The following is a 5,920-nucleotide window of genomic DNA, read 5'->3' on the forward strand; positions in this document are numbered from 1 at the left end:
AATGGGGACATGAGCCTGAATGTCTCCTTCCCAAAACAGTGAAGGAAAAGAATGTACTTCTTCACAATCCTATTTTATACCAAGACAGTAAGACTGGGTTTATTTTTTTCTGAGCCATCTGGTTTCACAAAACCAGTACTGATGTTATCTAACTGGAAAGGAGGGCAAAGTACGTGAATCATGTGATACTCATAGTGGTGGTGTTTGTATATTTGTCATACTAGGAACTGGAAATAGACATGCTCTACACAGATAACTACACGTTGAATCCAGAATACCCTGTCCTCTGAGACAGCAGAGGAGATAAAATTTCTCCTTTTTAATACCAAGCCATCACCTCTGGGACTGAGCACAAATGCTCAAGGCTCACCTCTCCAAAGCAATGAAGTGAGAAGGGCATAGAAATCTATAAAGTGGGAATAGTGGGGAGAGCCCCCAAATTGAGCAGAAACCCAAAGACACTTTGGCATCACCTTTCAGAGAGTATTACAAGATCTCATCAAAGAGATTTACAATACAAAAATTCCCTGACATGGTGATCCTTCAAGAAAGGAATGCAAAGCATCTTTGAATACATAGCTGGAAACAACAGAAGTTCTCCCAAGGTAGGCTGAAGAAAAGAGAGTTTGTCCATGTGGACAACCAATCAGACAGCCAAGACATGATATTCTCATGATGACTTGTCCCATTCTAGGTTAGGAAGAGATATGGGAGTTTACCACCATGTCAAACACAGTGTGTTGGGATATCTGTTCTCAGCACACACTACTGGAAGTAAAGAAGTTGCTGGAAGAAGGATACATTAACTCCCATTTTCAAGAACAGCAGTCACTCATACCCTCTAGTGATGCCACGTCCAGTAAATGATTAAAACCTCAGGCCACAGTGAAGATGGGTGGATATACACTCACTGCATATACAACTTATTTGAAAGCTCCAGCCCTTGTTACTAGTCAGAAGAGGAAGAAAACTAACCTGGGGCTGCCAGAAACCTAACTGAAGACTTTGGCAGGGGAGTGGGTGAGGGAACTGCACCTCTGAGCCCATCACCTCCCCTGGCTTCATGCCAGCAGCTGAATCTATGACTGATGGAGAGCATCCTGGCTGTCCTGACCACCCCCGACTGTAAATCAGGGACCTGTCAGAGGAGTCATCCCTTTGGAGAAAGAGGGGCAGATAAATCAATCCTGCCAATCGACAGGCTTGCACTGAAATGCATTGTTGGTTTATCAGTCAATAGTTATCGATCAGGGTCATTTTCCCAGGATGATATTCTGCTCTCGAAAGAGAGCACAAACACTACTGGAAAAGTAGTCTGTAGAAGTGCTCAGCAGCACTGTGTGAAAAATTGGAAAGAAGGGTTAGAGGAAAAAAAAGGCATCTGGGAAGATGGGGAGAAGACTGGCAGCTGATAAGGATGTAAGTGAGGGTTACAGACAAGGAGTGATGGTAAAGGGAGACATGAGCATGACAGTTGGCATTTATGAGAGATGTAGAGACAAGAAAAGTCCATATCTGCTAAATATACTTACGTCCAAAGCCAAGAAAGAATCCAGAAATCCCAGTTTTTCCAGTTCCCTCCAGCTTGTGAAGCATTGGCAAAGCCTGAGTCTGGTCTGTGGTGAATACAATAGCCTAACTCAGCTCTCAGCTGCTCCCAGCTGTGGTTGAGGAGAACCAATGGGAACCAACAACTTCTTCAAAAGACTTTGAAAACAACACATACCCCAAGTTTCAGAGCAAAGGGGCTGAAGGTTACAAGATCAAGCATCAAAAGTTAGGATTTAAGGGTTCTAAATCTGCACTAGGCATCTTTTCTGAGATGAGCCCATACCCATAGTGCTCAGTCTTCCACATAGGGTGGCAAAATACTTTATCCTCAGTGAGGGACCCTTACAATTAGCACCAGAACACCTGAAGTGCTGAGTCCAGATCTGGATTGCCAATACAAGAGTGACCTGGGCAGGTTGGGGATACCCTATGGCTCTGCCATAGGGTATGTGCCAGAGATATGGCACAGCCACACATTTACAGCAATTTTTCTTCCTGTTCTTTGTCCAGCCCTAAGCACTACGGGGACCCCCAGAATACAGCAACACTCCTTAACCACCCAGAGGCCCCCCAGCTCCTGGCTCGCTCCCACACCATTACTGTTTCAATCAGTCCCTAAATTGGCTCTTTGGGAACCAAGGCTGCTCATGGTTGGTCACTGCCCTGTCTCTTTTTAATTGGAGGCTTAATCTCCTGCCGGCTATAATAATACAATTGGTATCACCAGGCAGTTTGAGAACGGTTAACTACCCGTGCCGTCCGCAGCCCATTAGACACACGAAATCTGCCAACTGCTCACATTAGTTGGAAAAGAGTTTAGCATAGAGGGAATGGAGAGACTGCAGGCGTGAGGGCTGTCTGAGTTAAGCAATGCTCCATCCTTTGAGGTTTTCAAGGCCAGGTTGTATGGGGCCCTGGGCAGCCTGACCTGATGGGTGGAAGCCAGCCCACTGCACTGGGGTTGGAACAAGATGATCTTTAAGGTTCCTTCTAATCCAAGCCATACTATGATTCTATGATTCGTTCTATGATGAGGTTCAGGCAGAACTCTGGATCTTGTCCCTCTGTGCTCTTTAATAGTTGGTCCCCAGGGAGTCAATAATTTGGGGTTGAAAATCTGGGAGGAAAAAAATGAAGAAAATAAAGAAAATGGTCTCTAGAAGCAAGATTGGTTGGTTCAGGACTCCTGGGTGCTATTGTTTGTGCTTGAAGTATTTGGGATTAGCAATAGGTTCCAATGAATGTGCTCCATGCAGGTATGAGAGTAGGATGTTTCCACCTTCAATCTATCAGAATTGTTCTGCTCACGTTTTTCTCGTTTCTTTATCTAACCTATCAAGTGCCCAATATGAAACATGAGCAGCAGGGGTGGAGATGAAATTATTGGGTTTTCTCCTCAAGTTTTTCCAGGGTGTTGATATGAGGGTGCTCACACAAAGGAGCACTCAGGGTAACTCTATCTCAAACAGAATGGGAAGAAATACTTCCTAAACAGTTTTCAAGAATGTGTGAAAAATAGGGCTTGTTCTCTGCACAGCCCCTCCTAAAGTCCTCAGAAAGAACAGTTACCTAACACAATTGCTTTAGGACGTCTAGCCCTGCTTGTGGCAACAAACCAGTTTTAATGAGGGAATAATCCAGATGACAGAAGTATTCTGCACATACAAAACTTTGCAATGGAAAAAATCTTGTTAGTTGTATACATATCCAGTGAGAGCCCAACTTTCCCAAACTGAAAGCTTATGGTTTTAAGTCTCCCCCCCTAAGGCTCATCTTATGCCATATTTTGACTTCCCAGAAAAACAGCTTCCAAAATCCAGTATTACTCTACAGCTTTTTGGTGAAAGAATTCACAATTTTTCATGTATTAGGGAAGTAAGTGGAAAAGCTCTTGGTTTTGTAGTCAATGTATTGAAAATGCCATTTGTCTTTGAACCATCTCCAAAGCATTTCTGTTGTGCTAAGAACAGGCTCGGAAATTTCACCTTAGAAGGTGAAAGATATTAGAAAAGGACTTTTTTTCTTGGTGTTGTCCACAAACTTGCTGGGGAGCACTCAATTCTGCCTTCAGTATCATTGTTGAAGATATTAAAGAATATTAGCCCTAGTACTGAACCCTGAAGGACACCACTCATCACTGATCTCCATTCAGACACTGAGACATTGAGCACCACTCTCTGGGTACAATTTGCAACCAGTAAGCTGAATTGGGCTGATTTGGGGTGAGCAAAGACTTGTTTTCACAGAATCAGTATCACAATCAAGTGGTCACCAGGATAAGGATAGGGAGCAACCCAACCAGTATAAGTGTGGTGTTGGGCTTTAAGAATGATTCTTTAGTCACTGTAAAATAGATGTGCTCACAAACCGGAGTTGTTTAACACAACATGGATTATTCTAATTCTTCCTTTCCCTTCTGCATGATTATATATCTACATGGGTGTGAGCCTGAGTTGTTTCACTTGTTTCATTTAATTTATGTCCCTTTTGTGGAGGGCACAGATGACAAGGCGAGCAAATCCCATAGCAGCCTCTTTAAACAACTCAGTAGAGGGGGACAACATTTTCTTTTTATCGTTGTTCATAAAATTTTATGGATTGGAACTCACTATTTTTTTTTTTTCCATAGAAGAAAGGAAGCGGTCTTTTTTTAAAATATTATTATTTTTGCAAATCTACAGTGACTAATGGAGTAGCTCGTATATGCACGAGCCTGACTCTTCTTTGGTAGGAAGCCAGGCGTCAGAATAGGAGAGGTCAGAAGGGAAAAGAAGAAAAAAGAAGGCATCTACCTCCCTTGAACATATTCATGTGAGTTGCTGTTTTACACAAAGCTCCCAGAGAAGATATAGGACCAAATTTAATGTTGTGTGCCAGTGTTCATGTGTATGCAGGTGTCCCTGAGTCCTATGAAGGGGGATATTGCTATACATAAGGACCATATTGCAAGGCTGAAGTTTCACAACCTGTTGTGCCATTCCCCACAAGATGTTCACTGATGCACCCAGACCTGTCAAATGGCACTTATGCAACTTCTCAATACCAAAAAATAGTCTCCCATCACCCAATCTTCATCAGAAGGAACTGCTACAGGGAACCTGAGCAATGAAGTGAAATTCAGCCCAAATCGACTATGTGGCAACACAAGCCATAAATTGTGGTTATTCTGACCAGTGCTTGGGCATTATCCAGCTTCCTATTTGTCATTCTCTTTGATTAAAACATCCTATGCTAATTCCATTTCCAAAGCTCAAGTTTATTTACACATAATCAAATTAATTCCATTCCCGTGGTCATTAATTTATTCCCATCTCCTGGATGAAAACACATCCTTAAAATCTGATACCAAAGTCTGTCTGGTGGGGATGTGGCACCTTGGGCAAGTCCTGAGGAGTAGGAAAAACAGAATAAATCATGTTGTTCCCTTCACCTTGACCCTCCACTGGCTTAGCTAGAATGGGTGTTATTCCCTCATACTGCTACCTCTACACAGAATTTCTCTTAAAGGTTCTTTAATCTCTGAGCTGCTAACACAGCTGAAGACATCAGTGTAAACTTGAATATCACCCCAGCTGCAGAATGGTGACCCCTCTCAAGGCTTCCCATCCTCCCATGTCTTCCCATGCCCCCAGAGGCTCTGGCTTTCCTTGGCTGATCTGGTCCAGCAAGTAAAAATTTGACCCACTTCACTGAGCTTGTTCTGCAGAGAAGGCAGGTGTCTAGGGGATAATGAAGGACATGGAACTTCTAGGGCAATTAGCAAAAGCAAAACAAAACTAAACACCATTTTCAAGTATTTTTTTCAGTGTGCCTGGTTGTAGACACAGGGATATATCTCCTGACTTCCCACGTCCTCCCTTTCTTCTCCCTCTTGGGCTGTCAGCAGTGAACCAGTTTCCCCTGGGAGAAGGTGAATGTAGATGCTTTGCTGCTTGTAACCACAAGCTCTCCCCATCCCTCACCTCCCCCAGGACCCTCACAATGTGCACACTTCCTACAAGCAGAAGCTGTCCCTATGAGCATCCCTCCCCATGCATGCACCTTGCGCAGACAAACGCTCCCACATTTTCTCCTTCCTTAGACGCTTCCCACTGCAATGTGCAACTGGGTTCTCTGCTAATCCCCCCATCCTCCTCAATACCTGTACTTGTCTGGGCGCCTTGAGAGGATTTGGAAATATAATTAGACGTGATGTTGCCCTCGGAGTCAGAGACGGGGCCAGCATGTTGAAGGGCAGCGGTCAGCAGAAGGAACGAAAAGGAGTCAATTTAGCACGGCTTACGGTGCCGTTACGGCTGATTAGGGATTTGATGAGGGAAGGGGTTTGATTTTGGCAGTCAGAGTGACAGAAGCCTTACAGTCAGTTGAG

Source organism: Phasianus colchicus, chromosome 3, assembly GCF_987193195.1.
Source record: "Phasianus colchicus chromosome 3, bPhaCol1.hap1.1, whole genome shotgun sequence".
NCBI classification, from domain to species: Eukaryota; Metazoa; Chordata; class Aves; order Galliformes; family Phasianidae; genus Phasianus; species Phasianus colchicus.